The 20,796-nt window shown below is 43.7% G+C and overlaps 1 long non-coding RNA gene and 1 pseudogene across 2 annotated transcripts; both read left to right on the top strand.

Annotated features, from left to right (window-relative positions):
• Positions 1 to 2,262: 2,262 nt before the first annotated feature.
• On the top strand, positions 2,263 to 3,459 carry LOC124076824 (L-lactate dehydrogenase B chain-like; annotated as a pseudogene).
• Positions 3,460 to 4,743: 1,284 nt separating this feature from the next.
• Positions 4,744 to 20,454, top strand: LOC131423268 (uncharacterized). 2 transcript variants are annotated; one of them, XR_009224599.1, is made up of 5 exons: positions 4,744 to 5,042; positions 6,447 to 6,591; positions 12,709 to 12,900; positions 16,624 to 16,689; positions 18,880 to 20,452. It is a non-coding gene; the product is annotated as an uncharacterized LOC131423268 (long non-coding RNA). The 2 variants fall into 2 exon arrangements; XR_009224600.1 differs by lacking the exon at positions 12,709 to 12,900 and having other exon boundaries at positions 18,880 to 20,454.
• Positions 20,455 to 20,796: the final 342 nt, after the last annotated feature.

Here is a 20,796-nt window from a genome sequence, read left to right as displayed (position 1 = left end):
CACACTTGTTTTCTATTCTAGCTTATTCTAGCTATCCTAGCAGCTGTGAAGTGGTTCATAGTTTTGGTTTGTATTTCTCTAATGACTAGTGATGATGAGTACTTTTTCCTTGCATGGAGAAAGCAAAAAGATTGGCATCCTGGGAGCACTACACGGTGAATTCACTATGATTCACCTCGGCAAAGTCATTTAACCTCTGTGAATCTGTTTTCTAGCACAATGAGCAGTTAACTGAATCTGTGTCAGTTCAGGGAATGCAGACAGAAAAATGGCTTTGACTTGGTTCTTTTTGTAGGGGAACAGCCTACAAAAAGCAGGACGACAGGGGGGGTGGGGGACAGGGAGAAATTCCAGAAAAGAGGCCCTGAGTTTCACAGCCCAGGTCTTTGCAGTATAATTCCTTGTGGGAGGAATTGGAAGCTCTTTCCCTTCCTACCTCCTACAAGGTGAAGTTTTCAACCTCTTCCTCAACCTACCCCTCACCAATAGAAAGCAGCTGGGATTCGTGAGATTTCTGGTATTTACCTGAAATGTAAAAAGTTATCTGGCAGGAGTAATAATCTCAAGGCCTTCATTTTCCTCCTTCTTTTGCTCTGACAATTTCCTCCAACCTTTGCCCAAACAGCAAGGGAATAGGTAAGAAAAAAGGGCTACAAATTAGAGCTGAGCCTAAGGCTGGAAGTAGCAGCTAGCAGGTGGTCTTGGGGTATGGGTTTCAGATGGTCATCAGCTGGGGAATTGGGTGGGTGAGGCTTGGAGGCAGGATGTAAGGAGGAGTTACTGGCAGTCAATGTCCAGTTGTGCTGCCTTGCAGGTTGATGCAGAGGCCATGGGTTTCTTAAAAATGGTTACACAGGACATAAGCAGGCATGACTTCCATTTTCTCTTGTAAGGTATCTGCATTTGTGGAAATTATTTTTCTTTTTTTAAAAAAAAAAAGAAATATAAAGTGGGGAGCCTGGCAGAGTGGCGCTGTCCTATAATCCTAGCTACTCAAGAGACTGAGGCAGGAGGACCACAAGTTCCAGATCAGCCTGGGCAACTTAGAGACCACGTATCTTGAAATTTACAAAGGAAGGGAGGGAGGGAGAGAGGAAGGGAAGAAATTGGCTGGGGATTTAGTTCAATGTTAGAGCGCTTGCCTACCCTGCACTAAGGCCTGGATTCAATTCCCAGTACAGCCTAAAAATAAAATTTAAAAAAAATAGTGAAAATCAAGGACTACTTTGTTCATAGAAATAAAAAAGATCAACAAAAATATCTTGGAGGTCAATTGTTTAGTAACCAAATAGCCCTAGGCTACACAGGGCCTAGAGAGCTTTCTACATTATGGTTTAAAAAATGGAATCTTTGATTCCTCGGAAAGCTGGGAATGGAACCATCATTAGACCCAGCTATTCCCCTTCTCGGACTATTCCCAAAAGACCTAAAAAGAGCATACTACAGGGATACAGCGTCATCAATGTTCATAGCAGCACAATTCACAATAGCTAGAATGTGGAACCAATCTAGATGCCCTTCAATAGACGAATGGATTAAAAAATGTGGCATTTATACACAATGGAATATTACTCAGCAATAAAAAACAACAAAATCATGGTATTTGCAGGGAAATGGATGGCATTAGAGCAGATTATACTAAGTGAAGTCAGCCAATCCCTTAAGAACAAATGCCGAATGTCTTCTTTGATATAAGGGGGGCAACTCAAAACAGAGCAAGGAGGAAGAGCATGAGAAGAAGATTACCATCAATAGGGACAAGAGGTGGGAGGGAATGGGAGAGAGAGGGGGAATTGCACGGAAGAGGGAAGGAGACCCGCATTATTATACAAAAATACATATAAGAGGATGTGAGGCAAAGGGGAGGAAAAAAAATAAGAGAGAGTGGAGAAATGAGTTATGGTAGATGGGGTAGAGGGACGGGAGGGGAGGGGAGGGGAGGGGGTTAGGAAGGGGATAGGAAGGGCAGCAGAATACAACAGACACTTGTTTGGCAGTATGTGTAAACGTGGCTGTATAATCAACATGATCCTGCAATCTGTACACGGGGGAATAATAAGAATTCATACCCCATTTGAAACAAATGTATGATATATGATATGTCAAGATCAATGTAATGTTTTGAGCAACCAATAAATTTCTGATGTTTAACAATAAATAAATAAATAAATAAATAAATAAATGGAATCTTTGAGATCCAGCACCTGAGGAGACACGCAGCTGACATTGTCTTCGCAAGACACTTCCTGCAGTCTCAGAGCCTTCTATCGCCTGTTTGAAATGGCAACCCTCAAGGAAAAACTCATTGCACCAGTTGCAGAAGAAGAGGTGACAGTCCCAAACAATAAGATCACTGTACTGGGTGTTGGTCAAGTTGGTATGGCGTGTGCTATCAGCATTCTGGGAAAGTCTCTGGCTGATGAACTTCCCCTGGTGGATGTTTTGGAAGATAAGCTCAAATGAGAAATGATGGATCGGCAGTATGGAAGCTTGTTTCTTCAAACACCTAAAATTATGGCAGATAAAGATTACTCTGTGACTGTCAATTCTAAGATCGTGGTAGTAACTGCAGGAGTCCGTCAGCAGGAGGGGGAGAGTGATCTCAATCTGGTGCAGAGAAATGTCAATGTCTTCAAATTCATTATTCCTCAAATTGTCAAGTATAGTCCCGATTGCATCATAATTGTGGTTTCCAACCCAGTGGACATTCTTACATATGTTACCTGGAAACTAAGTGGATTACCCAAGCAACGTGTGATTGGAAGTGGGTGTAATCTGGATTCTGCTGGATTTCGCTATCTTATGGCTGAGAAACTTGGCATTCATCCCAGCAGCTGCCACGGATGGATTCTGGGAGAACATGGCAACTCAAGTGTGGCTGTGTGAGGTGGAGTGAATGTGGCTGGTGTTTCTCTCTCCAGGAACTAAATCCAGAAATGGGAACAGACAATGATAGTGAAAACTGGAAGGAAGTGCATAAGATGGTGGTTGAAAGTGCCTATGAAGTCATCAAGAAAAAAGGATACACCAACTGGGCTATTGGCTTAAGTGTGGCTGACCTTATTGAATCCATGTTTAAAAATCTATCCAGAATTCACCCAGTATCAACCATGGTAAAGGGCATGTATGGCATTGAGAATGAAGTCTTCCTGAGCCTTCCATGTGTCCTCAATGCTGGGGGATTAACCAGTGTTATCAACCAGAAGCTGAAGGATGATGAGGTTGCTTACCTCAAGAAAAGTGCAAATACCCTGTGGGACATCCAGAAGGACCTAAAAGACCTGTGACTACCGAGCTCCAGGCTATAGAAATTGAAAACCTGAGCCTTTAGTCTGCATCCATGTACATGGGTCAGTTTGCTGCTTCTTTAATATGCGATATGGGTTACAGGATCAAAGCCCAGGCTCGTTTTAGTACTTGCAATAAGAGCTCTTGAACAAATAAAATTAACTGTTCTACTGTGGGAAAAAAATGGAATCTTTATTTGCATTTCTCTCCCTCCCTCCACCACACATACTTTTCTTAGAGATCAAAGTACTGGAAGGATACAGGCCTCAATTCAACAATCCTCTTCTCAGTGTGGGGGTCATAGTAGGCTATCTTCCATTTTCTTATATAAACTTATAGGTGGAAGAGGAGTTATTCCTTTTTCAAAATAAAGGAAGATAGACAAATTGGTCAGGTGGTTTCACACCACCTGCAGCAGCCCTGGAAGGCCTCAAAAAAGGTGCAGGTCCCATAAAGAGCAGGGAGTGATAACTGCTGGGAGTGCCTAGTTTTGGGAACTAGCTTCACAGTCAAGGAGGGACCAATTAGAGCTTTAATGACCTTAGGAAAATGAATCATGAACTTAGAATTTGAAAGGGTACTTTTTGTGGTACTAGGGATTGAACCCTAACACTGAACTACATAGCCAGCAAACCTCAAACCCCCCTTTATTGAGACAGGATCTCACTAATTGATGAGGCTCTTCTCAAACTTCAGATCCTTCTGCCTCAGGCTACCGAGTTGCTGGGATTACAGATTTGCACCAATCCCAGTGAAAAGTTATTTATTTCAACATTTTTTCCTCCAAATATCCTTTTAAAATATTTTTGTTAGTGTTGTAGTATATACATAATAGAGGGGTTCATCTTGACATATTCCTAAATGCATAATATAATTTCCTCCACTTCAATCGATGAGGACATAGTACAAAATGAAATCTGAAATGAAGCAGATACAGGATCCCTCACCATGCTAAGGATGGAACCTAGGGTATTGTGCATGCTAGGCAAAAGCTCTCCACCAATCAGCTTCATCCCCAGCCCGGGATCAATTTTTTTTTTCCTATTGCAAGACCTATGCTAATTCTATCTTCACTACAACTAACATTTGAATACCCTAGATATCTATTTATTTATTTATTTATTTATTTGGGGGGCGATGTGAAGTGAAAATGTGAAAGCTCCAAATACTTTTGTGGATGTTGAATGGTAAATCTTCAGTTTTGTTGTTCCTTTGGTCATTTTTTTAATGTTTTTAGTTGCACTGGACACAATACCTTTATTTTGTTTATTTAGGTGGTTTTTGTTGTTGTTTTCGTGGTTGGTTTTAACATGATGCTGGGGATCCAACCCAGTACCTTACGCTTGTGCGTTTTACCACGGAGACACAACCCCAGCCGTTAGTCATCCTTTGCCCTCTTCCCAACAAGCGCCTTACTCAAAGGAGACAAATAGGTTCTCCTGAGCAAATAGCAACTAAGACATAGTTCCCACCTGACTTTCCCAGGCGCCCCTCTCCTCTCTCTTCAGGCATCCGCATCCGGAAGTATCTTATGATGTTCCACTCCGCCCCTAGGCGGGGCCAACATCTGAAACCCGAATTCCCAGCGCCTCTCCTTCCAGCTAGCCTAAAGCCCCCTGGCCCTCCGGGAAAATCCATGCTTCATTGGGGTCATGCGGCATCGTTTACCACAAAGGACACAGTGGGGTCCAACTGGATCCAGCGCCGAGATCCGAGCTGTCAGGCCTTTCCCACTGACGCGAGGCCTCCCCCAAGTAAGTCTCCTGTGCCTTTTTTTTTTTTTTTTTTTTTTTAACTGCAGGTCCACAGTAAGGTCGTCTCCCGTGCATCAGAAGACTCGGTGGCCTAGGCAGGGCCACGTGGACCCTCCCGGGTCTTGTGTTTGGGTGCCCCTAGTTTTTACCGCTACCTAGTTTTCCTGACAAGTGTAGAGAGAGGTGCCAAGGAGAATTCCTCTGGCCTTCCCCGTCTGTGGGCCGGTAGCTGGTGGGCGAAGAGCAAGAGGGAAGAGATGCTGCCCCGCTGATCTCTGACCTCAGATCGCAGATCGTTTCGCCCCACCGGGGTTCTTCCCACCCACAGTGAGCTAGGTCGGTTTGAGCTGAGCAGTTAAACCGCGGTCTGAAGAACCTAGGTGTGAGCTCCCAGGAACATTTCCTTTAATGAATGACCTATTAAAAAAAAAAAAAAAAAAAAAAAAAAAAAAAAAAAAAAAAAAAAAAAACGGCTCCATTTGGAAGAATGCATTGAACGACAAGAGCGTTCACATTTTCACGTCACATCTCCCGCCAAATAAATAAATAAAAATCGGTTAGATATCTAGGGTATTCAAAGGTTCCTAGTAGTGAACATAGAATTAGCATAGGTCTTGCAGTAGGAAAAAAAAATTGATCCCGGGCTGGGGATGGAGCTGAGTGGTGGAGAGCTCTTGCCTAGCATGCACAATACCCTAGGTTCCATCCTCAGCATGGCCAGGCCTGGCAGGGCGGGGGCGGATCCTGTATCTGCTTCATTTCAGATTTCATTTTGTACTATGTCCTCATCGATTGAAGTGGAGGAAATTATATTATGCATTTAGGAATATGTCAAGATGAACCCCACTGTTATTTATAACTATAACACTAACAAAAATATTTTTTAAAAATTTGTGTGCAAAAAAGTCTGTGTGAAATTGAACTATCTTGTTCAGTTGACCCTAGATGTTGTTGAACCTCAATTTTTAGAAGACAATTAAAACTTATAATTCCAGTGTCCAAAAAATCAAATGAAAAATGTTATAGAAAGAAATTAAAACAATGTTCAACTGGCTTTTTTTACCAGCTCAATTTCAATACCCCAAGGAGAAAAGAAGCATCCTTGAGTATCACAGACAAAAACAAAATGAATGGCATTTTAATCAGTTGTTTTCCTCTGCCATAGCATAAAATCTATGTAGAAATTCTATCTTATACAATAGTTCTGTTTTAATTACCTTTAAGCCTTGTTCAATATAGTTTTTTTAATGTTTTCATGATTCTGAATCTCTTTCCAGTTCATTTATTTTAACATCATATACTGGCTACCAGTTCTAATCATGAAAAAAGAAAATCTTTAATTATGAGAGCATATTGATCTCAAATGACTCCGAAGCATCCGATTATCAACTCCTGTCTTTCCAGATTGACTATAACCCCCTGGCCCTCCGGGGAAATGGAAACGTCCTTGGGGTCATCGTTTACCACAAAAGACACAGTGGGGTCCAATTGGACCCAGCGTGAGATCTGAGCTGTCAGGCCTTTCCCGCTGACAGGAGGCTTCACCCAGGTAAGTCTCCTGTGCCTTTTTTTTTTTTTTCTCCTATCCTTTCCCTGATAAGGGAGAAGTCCAGCCGGGGGACCGGATCCCAGCAGCCTTTCTTGAATGGAACTTTCCCATTCCCTACAGTGGAGTAGAGGAAGGGGGTCTCGGGGAGAGGGTAGAACCATGGAAAAGCGAAAGAACTGCTGAATGCTATTGACCATGTTATGTTGTGTGCTTGTATGAATAGATCACACTGAATTCCACTTTTATCTGCCTGTGCTCGTGTGACCTTGAGCAGTGTGTCTGCGGGTCCACAGTAAGGTGGTCTCCCGTGCATTGGAAGACTCCGTGGCCTAAGCAGGATCATGAGGACCCTCCCGGGTCTTGTGTTTGGGGGCGCCTAGTTTTTACTGCTACCTAATTTTCCTGACAAGTGTAGAGTGAGGCGCCAAGGAGAATTCCTCTGGCCCTCCCCGTCTGTGAGCCTGTAATGGTTTCCTTGTAGCTGGCGGCCAAAGAGTGAGAGGGAAGAGATGCTGCCCCGCTGATCTCTGATCTCAGATTGCAGATCGTTTCGCCCCACCGGGATTCTCCCGACCCACAGTGAGCTAGGTCAGTTTGATCTGAGCAGTTAAATGGCGGTCTGAAGAACCTAGGTGTGAGCTCCCAGGAACAATTTCCTTTAATGAATGACCTATAAAAAAACGGCTCCATTTGGAAGAATCCATTGAACGACAAGAGCTTTCACATTGGAGCGGAAGGGGGGAATCCCTGGTTAAAAAAAAAAAAAAAAAATCCAGAGTGATACAGGTTAGTCCCTAATCAGCTGCAACTTGTGGGACTGTGGCTCCTGACCACAGTCTTCCAGGCCACAGAGAGCAGTTTGTCCTCTTGCTTGGACATGTTGTTTCCTAGCTCAGTCAAGTAATCTCACGCTCGAACTTTTTGGCCATCTTGGTCTTCTGGATCAGCTCAGACTTCCCCATAGCACAGGGACCTAGGAGGAAGCCAGTGAGGGCGAGCAATCACCCCGATTGGGATTCCTCCTCCTTGGGGACAAAAAGAATGGAGGGGACCCTGCCTGACCACGCCCACCACCTCCGCTGTTGTGGGGCTGCTCTGAGGCCAAGGACCTGGCAGGAGGAGGCAGAGGCCGGGGCTTGAGACCTGATTTTTTGGGGGGTGGGGGGGAGTAAGAGGGGGTATCAGGAATTGAACTCAGAGGCACTAGACCTCTAAATTTCATCCCCAGCTGTATTTTGTGGTTTGTTTGTTTGTTTGTTTGGAGAGAAACAGGGTCTCAGTGAGTTGCTTAGTGCCTCAACTTTGCCGACACAAGCTTTGAACTCTCGATCCTCCTGCCTCAGCCTCCAGAGCTGCTGGGATTACAGGTATGAGGCACTGAGCATGGTTTTATTTTCTTTAATTATTTGGGCTGGGGATTTGGATCAGAGGTTAAATGCCCCTGAGTTCAATACCTAGGGTACCAAAAAAAGAAAGAAAGAAATTATTGGATTATAAGAGTGTTAACCCAATCAGAGATTAACTGAGTGGTAACTGAAGTGGAAATGTGTGGCTGGAGGAAGTTGGAATTAGACATGCCTTTTTTGTATGTATTTGTATCTGGAGAGTGGAGTTTCTCTCTCTGCTTCTTGATCACCATGATGTGAGCTGCTTTCCTCTGCCACACACTCTGCCATGATGTTCTGGAGCCACCCTTCTATGGACTCAGACCTCTGAAACTGTGAGCCCTCGAATGAACTTTTCCTCCTCTATAGTTGTTCTGATCAGATCCTTTAGTCACAACAGCAGAAAAGCTGATTAGAATACCTGGGATGGACCCCACTTGATCATGGTGCACTATCTTCTAAATTTGTTTTTGTATGCAAATTGCCAGAATTGAGTATTTCTGCATCTATGTTCATCAGGGATATTGATCTGAAGTTTTCTTTCCTTGATGTCTTTGTTTAGTTTTGGTATCAGGGTGATACTAGCCTTCATAGAATGAGTTTGGAAGGGTTCCCTCCTTTTCTATTTTATGGGATAATTTGCAGAATATTGGTGTTAATTCTTCCTTGAAGGTCTTAGTAGAACTTGACTCAGAATCTGTCTGGTCCTGGGCTTTTCTTAATTGGTAGGCTTTTGATGGCATCTTCTATTTCATTTCTTGAAATTGTTTAAATTGTGTATGGAATCCAGCCCTATTTTTTTTTTTTTGGGGGGGGGGGGAGGGCGGGAGGGTACCAGGGATTGAATTCAGGGGCACTTGGCCACTGAGCCACATCCTCAGCCCAATTTGTATCTTTATTTAGAGATGGGGTGTCACTGAGTTGCTTAGCACCTCCCTGTTGCTGAGGTTGGCTTTGAACTCCTGATCTTCCTGTCTCAGCCTCCCAAGCCTCTGGGATTACAGGCATGTACCACCACATCCTGTTCCTTGATTCAGTGTGGGTAAATCATATGTCTCTAGATATTTGTCAATGTCTTTGGAGATTTTCTGTTTTATTGGGGTATAAATTTACAAAATAGCTTCTGATTATCTTCTGTAATTCAGTAGTATCCTTCGTAACATTTCCTTATTCATCACATATTTTAGTAATTTGATTTTTCTCTCCTTCTTTGTTAGTGTAGCTAAGGGTTTATCAATTTTATTTATTTATTCGAATAACCATCTTTCATTTTGTCAACTTTTTGAATTGTTTCTTTTGTTTCAATTTCATTGATTCCATCTTGATTTTAATTATTTCCAGTCTTCTACTGCTTTTGGTGTTGATTTGTTCTTCTCTTTCTAAGGTATTGAGATGTAATGTTTGGTCATTTATTAATGACTTTTTACTCTTTTAATGAATGAGCTCAATGCAATGAACTTTGCTCTTAGCACTGCTTTCATAATGTCCCAGAGATTTTGATATGTTGTATTGGTGTTCTCAAAGTGTTTTTTTAATTCCTCCCTTATTGCTTCTGCTATCCATTTGTCATTCAAAGGCATGTTATTTAGTCCCCAGGTGTTGGGGTAGCTTCTATTTTTTATTTTATCGTTGATTTCTAGTTTCATTCCATTATAATCTGATAGAATGCAGCATAGTAGTAGTTCTTTCTTTTCTTTTGTATTTGCTACGAGTTGCTTTGTGGAATAAGATATAGTCTGTTTTAGAGTAGGATCCATGTGCTGCTGAAAACAAAGTGTATTCGATCATTGAAGGATGAAATATTCTATATATGTCTGTTAAGTCTAAATTGTTGATTGTATTATATAGTTCTGTAGTTTCTTTGTTTAGTTTTTGTTTGGAAGATGTACTCAGTGGTGATAGAAGTGTGTTAAAGTCACCCAGTAGTATTGTCTTGTGGTCTATTTGATTCTTGAAATCCAGAAGGGTTTGTTTGATATATGTAAATGCTCCATTGTTTGGGGCATAGACATTTATGATTGTTATGTCTTGTTGATGTATGATTCCCTTAAGCAGTGGAAATGTCCTTCTTTATTCTTTCTGACTAACTTTAGCTTAAAGTACACTTTATCTGATATGCAGATAGAAACCCTTGCTTGTTTATACACTCCATGTGAGTGATATGTTTTTTCCCCAAACTTTCACCTTTCCACTTTATCTAATATGAGGGTAGAAAACCCTGCTTGTTTACACAGTCCATGTGAATGCTAGTTTTTTCCCAACCTTTCACCCTCAGTCTGTGGATGTCTTTTCCTAGGAGATGAGTCTCTTGAACACAACATATTTTGGGTCTTTTTTTAAACAGTACAGTATACTTCCCCCAGGCCACTGTGGTTGGGGAGCCTGTCCTGTCTGTTCAAACTGGGTGGTGGCCCTCCCAGGCTTCACTGTGGTCCAGGCCCAAGAAGTGGGCTGTCAATGTCCAGTAGACATCCTCAGTAGCTGCTGCGGCTGGGGTGGCGGTGGGTGTTAGTGGCGGTGGTGGTAAGAAGACAGAGCCATCGGCTTCTGCCTGGGCTGTCCAGCTCAGCCGTCGTGGCGTTCAAACAGGAGGCCTCTGGGGGTCCAGGTGGTGGGGCCGGTGGGAGTTGGCGAGGAGGACCCACTGAAAGGAGGCGGGCCGGGAGGTGGCGGCGTCTCTGTGCGGGCGCTCGTGCGTGTCCCTGTGTGCCTGTGAGCATGTGTGAGTGCCTGCCCCTCCGCGGGGTGGTACCCGGGTGCCCTCCTAAGGGACATCCGTTTGGCCGATTGGAGGTGGGGTAGGGAGAGACCAAGCCCTCGGTGTGGAAATGGGCCCCAGGGCAACAAAGTTCCAGCAAATGCTGGCTCCTGTGGGTGTCCGTGTCGGTGCCCGTCCTCGAGCCGAGGTGGAAGCGGCCAGGGAGTGCTCCCTGCCACTGTCGCAGGCACAATGGTAAAGCCTGAGGGCAGGCGGAGAGGCCTTGGCCGCAACCTGGGCTTCGGGAAGCCCAGCAGCCCAGCCTTTCCCCGAGGACTCCCCCAAGCAGCCGGTGCCAGGCCAGGAGGGGAAGCCACGGAGGCGCCCCCACCGGTCAGGCGCACTGGCTGGGGCATCTGGGGGTGGGTGGGGGAAGAAGAACTATATCCAATGTTGAGAGATTGGGAAATAGGGCATTATTGGACTATTTCAAATCACAAGCATACATCCAGAATAGACCTGATTCTCCAACTCCAGAGAATGATGTTTCTCTGGGCTTACCAATACTAAATGGGTATCTCCAGTACCCTTTATCCTATGTGAGAAGATGTGAAGAGGATCATCTCTTGAGGCCTATAACCCAGACTTTCTTTGATGTAAGAGTAAAGCTGACAGAAGTTGAACCATAATGTACCTGCCTTACTTTTCCTTGCCTTGATCTAGTATCCAGCAATTAAGACATCTTTCTATCTTCTCTGTAAGAATCTGCCCCTAACAGGGTAACAACCTGTTGCCCCTTTACTTAGCTGGGCCTGGGTCCTCCAGATGTGACATGGAGTCCTGGGTTGCTTGTGGTCCTAAACCCCACATGCAGGACCCCCACTAGCCAACCTTGCTTCTGTACCAAGGGCAAGGATCATGGAACCAACTGCCCTTCAGTAGTTCAGCTCCCTTTGCCATACTTGGCAGCCACCATTTCTGGCAACATTGCCACACTCCGCAAACTCTTCCAGTCTCCACACTCCCACCTGCCTCCTCCTGAGCCTGTTAGGCCTGAACATACAGGATTCCTCAGTGAGAAAGTCTAGCCACTTGGCTTCAACAGTGACAGTGGAGGATCCTGGTGGAGTGGTTAAGGCCAGTCCCCAAATTCTGAGTGCTAGAAACCTACCTTTCCTCATATCAGAGGCCTTCCACACCTAATACACAGAGAGGCTAGAAGCCGTGTTCAAAACCCTTCCATTTGATGACACTGTTGCTTCAAAAATGCCAACTACCCTTGCCCTGAGGACCCTCTCTCCATCCTTTGTGGACAAAAATTTGAATGCAGGCCAAAAAGCCATCTGCCGCAGTCCGGCTGCAGCAAAATAACCAGGGGGGTGATGAACAACTTGTGTACGTTGATACAGGAGGAGTGGAAGCCGTTTATTGCAGGACAGGAGCAGTATTTATACATTCCACACAGCTTATCTAATTAGCATAAACTAGATACATCAGTCAACCAATAAGGAATCTCCACACTTAATGGCTCGCTTTTGTTACTTCTCAAACCACTCCCTCTGGCATTTTGCCAGGCACCATCCAGACTTGTTTACGAACTCTAACATTCCCCTGGCTAAATGCCAGGTGTTATTTTGACTTGTTTACAGACTCTAACGCCATCTAGGCACTAAATCTGGGAATACTAAGGTGAGATACTTACAAAATGGTGTCCTTTTCAGGCTTTCCATAGGGAATGTTGATATCTAAGGCAAAACACCAAAACAAATAGATGTACCTGGAAAACCATTGCTATATCATCTCCTTATGTCAATCCAAATGTCTTGTTCGTAGCATCCCAGTTTTCTCGGCTCACCTATTGATATTATATGGATCAGGTGACTGTGCATAAACTCCTAGTGCTTTCATGGGGAAAATAGACTTAATGCTTCAAGGTGGGATGAGTCCCTGGATTTTCCCTTTTATTGCTGTGCTGTTGTTTTTCTTCTGTCCTCATCTAACCAATTCCTAACCAGTGGCCTCATCCTGCTTAAGGACTGAAGAGCAGCAGCACTTAAAAGGAGTAGAGAGAAGCAAGACCCTAATTGGAGGCAAATCAAGTGAGAAGACAGAGAGATTGATGTCCTGGCTCACCTCTAAGGGATCTCAGCAGTTCGCTATCCATTAATTGCCCCATGTTCGGGGTTCTTGGGTCAAGAAGAGGGCCCAGTGGCCTCAGAGAAGCAGGTAACCTTAGCAAGGGCCTTTGCTTTTGCAGCTCTATTTAGAACAGTGGTTGTATTCTCTACTGAAACACTCACTCATCCTCTCACAGATGAATGCACACATATGTGTATATACACACACTTACTTACCTTCTTATGTATGTCGTATTTCCCTGTTCGTCCCTATTCATCCAGCCCTTTTCCTTCCCATCTTCCTAACCCATCTCTCCAAGATCTACCATAATTCTGGCATGTCTGCCAAGGGTAGGAACAAGATTCATACTCCTGAGCACACAGCCCTTCCTTATGGATGCCTGATTTCTATTTCTGGAGAACATCTGGTATAGATATGTGCTTTGTTAGCTCCTACCTAACTGAGGATGTGTTCCCTGGTTGGTGCTTTCCCAAGGCAAGTCTAAAGGCCCAGCCCTGTATTCCTTTTCTCCTTTTCTCTCAGACAGGCTGAAAAGTGCTCTCTGTCCCCTCTTCTTCATTTCATACTCTTGTCTTTTCAGAATGTTGCCAAGCGATCTTAATGTATAGAGCCTTCTGAGCCAGACCAACCTTATTTGACAAGCCCCAGGGCAGAGTTTAGATCTATAGGTCCCAGCCCAAAGTTGTGAGTATGGTGGTCTCTATGTACATTCCTTTTTTTAAAATATCTTTATTTATTTATTTTATATGGTGCTGAGGATTGAACCCAGTACCTCACAAGTGAGAGGCAAGTGCTCTACCACTGAGCTACAGCCCCAGCCCCTCTATGTGCATTCTTTGATCTAGAGCTGCACTGTGGGATAGCCATACTCAAAGATCATAAACTCTGCCCCTTGCCCCCACCCTGAGTATGTGAACCAGGTGCCTTTCCTAAGGAGAAGAACTGGGTCACACACTCAGTAGCCATAACCACATGCACAAAACAGATTTGGGTCCCCAGATTCCAGAAAATGATGTGCCTTTGGAATTATGTGTCCCTAGTTGGTATTGTTGCCACCCCCTGCCATATTTGAAAAGATGTGTGGAATGATTAAGATGTGTAACCCAGATTGTCTTTGACCTGAATTAGATTAAAGCAGAGGAAACTTGAACTGTAATACACCTGCTCTACTCTTGTTTTTTTAAGTCTTATACTCTATAATCATAACAATAGTTTCCATCTTTTCTATAAGAGGATGCCCCTGATGAGGTGGACATTCTTGCTTCCCCTTTACTTGGCTAGACCTGCTTCTATTAGATGCAAAATTGAGTCCCAGGTTTCCCAAGATACTGAGACTCCAGAGCACAGCCCTGCTGGCTGACTTCTATTTTATACCAAGGACAGGGATCAAGGAGCCAAATGCCCTGTAGTAGCCTTGTTTCTCATTGCCAAACATGGCAGCCACCTAGACCTGTCACCCCACCTCCTCCAGAGCCTGGCAAGCCCAACTGCTGAGAACTCTTTGGTGGGTCACTGTGGCTTCATGGCTTTCACGGTGACTCTGAAGTTACTCAGTGAGTTGGTTGGGGCCAGTCCCAGAATTCCCTGCATACATCAAACCTACCCTTTCTCATATCAGAAAACTTTTCTTCTGGAAACAAAGTTCTGGAAACTGTGCTCATAAAGTTTCCACTTGATGGCACTATTGCTTCAAAAATGCCAACCACCCTGGCTTTCTGCTCTTCTCACTCCACCCTTTGCAGATGAAAAAAAGATAAAGGCAGGCCCAAAAGCCATCCAAGCCCTAGAATTGCCTCTTAAGTTGTTGGGGTACTGGAAGAGGTAGTGTCCTTTCCTCTCAGACTCTCTGAGGGAAGCAAAAATGTCTATGAAGAAATTTCTGAAGGAATAAGTGCATCTGTATATAAATCACTACATCATCTCCTTGGGGGTTTGGGGAGGGTACTAGGGATTGAACCCAGGGAAACTTGACCACTGAGCCACATCCCCAGCCCTATTTTGTATTTTATTTAGAGACAGGGTCTCACTGAGTTGCTTGGTGCCTCGTGGTTGATGAGGCTGGCTTTGAACCAGCGATCCTCCTGTCTCTGGGATTACAGGCATATGCCACCATACCTAGCCTCCTTGGGGATTTAAATCCAAATATGTTAAGAGCCATTTTGCGGGGTACAATTGCAGTTATTTCAAGGGTTTGATAGGGTCATCTTGGGTCCAATGGTTGCTTGAGGTAGGATGAAAAAACCTGAACTTTCCCTTCATTTTTCCCTCAAAGCCTCTCTTCTGCCCATTCTAGGAAGCTCTATGTGCAACCTATTGTGTTCTCCACTTACACACCCCAGTGTTTGGTCCTTCATACATGAATGCATACACAAATGTATACATACACACTTACCTTCGTGTGTGTGTGTGTGTGTGTGTGTGTGCATATTCTCATTTCTTTTCTCCTACAACCACTTTAGAGATGCCACTATGGATAGAGATTGCTCCCAATGAAAGTGATAGCCCATAACATTGTAGTGTTACTGTTCTCATGTTGTCTCTTTGTCTCCCAGCCCTCCTGCATATTATGAGACCAGATATAATTTTCCATAAACAAATATAGAGGTATGTCTACTTTTGCCCTTCTCTTTGATCCCACAAAGCTCACAAATAGAATGTTATATTTCAGTGTTTTCATAAAATAATTGTCTCCTGGCTGTTACATATCTGTGCAGCATCCTACTGATCCTTTCCATTTCCCCTCCAACAACTGCACAAGGTGCCCATGTCTTTTCCTGGGGTTGGGAATATTGTGTATTTATGGTGTCCCAATTCTCTGGACATTAAATTTCTCTTTTTCTTCTCTCTCTAATTTTTTATGTTCAGATAAGGTCTCACTAGCTTGCTGAGGCTGCCTTTGAACTTGTGATCCTCCTGCCTCAACCTGTTGAGTTGCTGGAATTACAAGTGTGCACCATCACATGCAACTTTCCCTCCTCTTTTTTTTTTTTTTTTTTAGAAATACAACTAGTTATGAGGTTGTGTACAAAGTGTGTGTGCAATGGGCATAGTGTCCTTGTCCAACTAGAAATGAGTGGCCTGGCAGAATGAGACATAGCCAATCCTTGCATGTTCACCCTTACATAGAACGTCAGGGGCTGGGGATGCGGCTCAAGCGGTAGCGCGCTCGCCTGGCATGCGTGCGGCCGGGGTTCGATCCTCAGCACCACATACAAACAAAGATGTTGTGCCCGCCGAAAACTAAAAACAAATAAATAAATATTTAAATTCTCTCTTTAAAAAAAAAAAGTCAGTACAGCAGATCTCTGTGCACCCAGAATGGAGGTATCTGGTTTCCTTCATCTACACATGAGCCAGATGAGTTGCTGGTCAGTCAGAGGGCTGGTTCTCCATTTTAGGGTGGTGGAGGAAACAGGCTTGTGATAATATTCTTATAGCTAGTCAACTGTAATCAAATAAATACAGAGATGAGGAGTGAAGCTCTCTAAGGATATACCCAAGGAGATGGCTTTGGTTCTCAACAGAAATGAGATCATAGGACAGTGTATCATCTGGCTCTACAAAGTACTATTTTATTTGTGCTGCATCTTTTTTAAAAACAACCCCAAGTTGCATCCATACAAATTCCCAAAGTTGAATAGATTTGATTTCTTGCTATGCTTTCCTCAGAAATCACAATTGACCCCAAAACCAACATGGTAGCCTGAAAACACTCTCTAGGTTGGCTGGATGGGATGTACCATGCCACCTTTTGATCATCACTTTAGTGGTCCCAAATGAAGTGAAGGACATTCTAGTGTCTTGTTGCAGGTTGAATAGCACACAGAGAGAAAGGGCCACTGTGATCCTGGATCATCGCTGGGTGCTGGTATTATGGTGAGTTATCTTTGTTCTCTTCCTTCTGCTTTAAAAAATTGTCAATTTTATCCTACAAAAACTGTAATTATTATGGTATGTCAGTGCTCCTTGGCAAGGAGACACTGCCAGGGTAGGTAGATTTCTGGCATAGGGGCAATAGTATTGTCTTCCAGAATTTTCAGCCATGATTAATTTAAAAAGACCCTTGAGTGAGGTCCCTGTGGTGAGACCCAAAGTAGGAGACACATGGATGATTATCCAGGGAATGCGTGTCCACCTAAAGGGATTGGAATCAGTCCCTGAAACTTAAGACGTGTTCTGTAGTGTAGTGGGGAGAGGAAAAGGTCCAGTGGGGCCATGTACTACTGAAAGAACACTTGAGCTCCCTACACGAACCTGGGAAAGAGAAGACTCGGCCCCGCATGCCCAAGAAACAAAGAACAGGTATCCCAGGAGGAGAGCCAGATCTTTTGGGCCTTTGCCTTTCTGACATTGACTGTAGCTCCCTTCCCACTATGCCTATGCCATCTATCATATTGTGATCTCTGTTTGATACAGCTCTCTGTACTGTGGCCCTCCACCAGATCAGTTAGGATAGGGAGCTTGCTCTTGCTAGATTTTTACAAGTATGCTTTACTGAAGAGGGGAATATTCACTCACTTGTACAGCCTAAGGCCAATCTCTTCCATGGCCCTTAATCTATCTCTGATGTACCAGGGAACTTAGAGAAGTGTAGTGTTTTATTTATTTATTTATTTATTTATTTATTTTTGTGGTGGGGGGAAGTACTGGGGACTGAACTCAGGGACACACGGCCCTTGAACCTCATCCCCAGCCCAATTTTGTATTTATTTAGAGACAGGGTCTTACTGAGTTGCTTAGTACCTCGCTATTGCTGAGGCTGGCTTTGAACTTGTGATTCTCCTGTCTCAGCCTCCCAAGCCACTGGGATTACAGGTGTGCACCACCACACCTGGCCGAGAAGTGTAATGTTTTGATGTATCCCTTCATTTTAAAACAATAGAGTCCTCAGAAGCACAATACATCTTACATGTTTTCTACTATAGGCCTTCTGATGGAAGATGACTGATTGAACCTGGGTCAGACGCAAGGACCCATGACTCTAGTGTGCCCCCTGGCTTCTCTTCTGACTGGTCTTAAGTGTGGGACCAATAGTATTTGAAAACCAGGAGACAGCAATGGGAGAGGAGCCATGTGCTCCCATTTTCTTGGAATGGCAGTTTCTCATCTGCTTTTACACCATTCCTGATATCTCTGGCACTCTGCCCTTTGTTTCTGACAGCCTGAGACCTCATAGTCAAGCAGGCCTTGAGAATGCCCAATTCAGAAGGTTCCTTGGGAGACAGTTGGTAGCTTGGTTCTAACTTTGTACCCAGCATCAAGTTACTGAACTTACTATCAACAAAAACTCACTAGGGAAAATGCTTAAGATAAAAAATAAAAAGAGACATTTTATTTTATTTTTTTAACAGAAAACAGTTTGTAAATGGGGAGAGGCAGCCTTAGATAATAAAGCAAAGTGGCTAGCTTATATAGATGAAGTTCCACCTATATAATAACCAGGTACTTACTCTAGTTGGCTTATGCACACAAAGGATGAAATTGTGCTAAATCCTGATTGGTTTGTTTTTATGTAAATAGGTAAGTAACTAAACCCATTCCTGATTGGTTAACATTTACATATTACTATAAATGCAGATATAGTTCATTGGTCAGGTCCAGAGGCTATTTATCTTTGCAAGTGGTATGGGAACATGGCCAGGCAAAGGCCACATGTTTAGCTAATGGTCCTTGTAGAAATACAAAGTACTATGTGACTCCACAGTCAACAAATGGCTACCAGGCTCCATTTTGAACATTAGGCCCAGTTAGCTACTTGGGCTCATTCTTGGAGACTCATCTTTTCTTGAAGTTGGTACTATGGTCTCACCCAACCTCCAGTGGTACAGATAAAGCTGTGCTTGGATATGTTTAGGTTCATTCTTAGGGTGACTTGGTAGGGAGCCCTTTCTCCTCTGTGGCAGAGGTGCAGAATGGCATCCCTTGGAGTCTGACCCAGACTTTCTTTGAAGGGAATAAGAACAAGCAGACAAAACTTGAATTGTAATGCATCTGCCTTATTCTTCTTCTTTTTTTTTTTTTTAGAGAGAGAGAGAGAGAATTTTTTAATATTTATTTATTTTTTAGTTTTCTGCAGACACAACATCTTTATTTATATGTGGTGCTGAGGATGGAACCTGGGCCGCACACATGCCAGGCGAGCGCGCTACCACTTGAGCCACATCCCCAGCCCTGCCTTCTTCTTCTTTGTCTCAAACTAGTACTCAATAATCAGGAAGTTTTTATTTTCTCCACAATAGGCTACCCCTGACAGGGTGGCCACCCCTGCTTTTCTTTTCCTTGTCTGGATGTTGGACTGCAGGTTCCCTGCTGCTCTGATAACCCTAGGACAGGGCTAACACTGGTTAACCTTGCTCCTGCTGTAAGCCCAGGGATCAAGGAGTCAAATGCCCTGAAGTAGTTTTGTCTCATGGTTGTTAAACATGGCAGCCACCAAGGCCTGGCCTTTATCACTTCCTGAGCCTGATAGGCCTTGGTCACCCCACAGTCCTTGGGGAGCAGGCCTACCTCTGTGGCTTCTATACTGACTCTGAGGTAAGTGGTGTAGAAGCAAGAGCCTGTCCCAGAATTCTCTGAATGCCCCAATCTACCTTTGCTTATATTAGAGGCTTTCCCCACTGAACACTTGAGGAGGAGGTGGAAGCAACATGCTAAAAGCTTCCATTTGATGGCAGTGTTGCTCTAGAAATGCCAGTCACCCTTGTTTTCACGCCTTTCCCTCTGCTCTTTGTAGCTGAAAAACATGCCAATGCAGATCCAAAAGAAAACCTAGTCTTGGTACAGAGTAGAGGACACAGAAACCAATCCACAAAACTACAACTACCTTATATTTGATAAAGGGGCTAAAAGCATGCAATGGAGGAAGGATAGCATCTTCAACAAATGGTGCTGGGAAAACTGGAAATCCATATGCAACAAAATGAAACTGAATCCCTTTCTCTCGCCATGCACAAAAGTGAATTCAAAATGGATCAAGGAGCTTGATATCAAATCAGAGACACGCCGTCTGATAGAAGAAAAAGTTGGCTACGATCTACATACTGTGGGGTCGGGCTCCAAATTCCTCAATAGGACACCCATAGCACAAAAGTTAATAACTAGAATCAACAAATGGGACTTACTCAAACTAAAAAGTTTTTTCTCAGCAAAAGAAACAATAAGAGAGGTAAATAGAGAGCCTACATCTTGGGTACAAATCTTTACTCCTCACACTTCAGATAGAGCCCTAATATCCAGAGTATACAAAGAACTCCAAAAATTAGACAATAAGAGAACAAACAACCCAATCAACAAATGGGCCAAGGACCTGAACAGACACTTCTCAGAGGAGGACATACAGTCAATCAACAAGTACATGAAAAAATGCTCACCATCTCTAGCTGTCAGAGAAATGCAAATCAAAACCACCCTAAGATACCATCTCACTCCAGTAAGATTGGCAGCCATTAGGAAGTCAAACAACAACAAGTGCTGGTGAGGATGTGGGGGAAAAGGGTACACTTGTACATTGCTGGTGGGACTGCAAATTGGTGCAGCCAATTTGGAAAGCAGTATGGAGATTTCTTGGAAAGCTGGGAATGGAGCCACCATTTGACCCAGCTATTCCCCTTCTTGGTCTATTCCCTAAAGACCTAAAAAGAGCATGCTACAGGGACACTGCTACATCGATGTTCATAGCAGCACAATTCACAATAGCAAGACTGTGGAACCAACCTAGATGCCCTTCAATAGACGAATGGATAAAAAAAATGTGGCATTTATACACAATGGAGTATTACTCTGCATTAAAAAATGACAAAATCATAGAATTTACAGGGAAATGGATGGCATTAGAGCAGATTATGCTAAGTGAAGCTAGCCAATCCCTAAAAAACAAATGCCAAATGTCTTCTTTGATATAAGGAGAGTAACTAAGAACAGAGTAGGGACAAAGAGCATGAGAAGAAGATTAACATTAAACAGAGATGAGAGGTGGGAGGGAAA

This window comes from Marmota monax, unplaced genomic scaffold (genome assembly GCF_021218885.2).
Source record: "Marmota monax isolate L192 unplaced genomic scaffold, Marmota_monax_Labrador192_F-V1.1 WCK01_AAM20220418_F8-fsc01643, whole genome shotgun sequence".
Lineage (NCBI taxonomy): Eukaryota > Metazoa > Chordata > Mammalia > Rodentia > Sciuridae > Marmota > Marmota monax.
The sequence above is the reverse complement of the archived record's forward strand: the minus strand, read 5'-3'. Positions and strand labels throughout refer to the sequence as shown.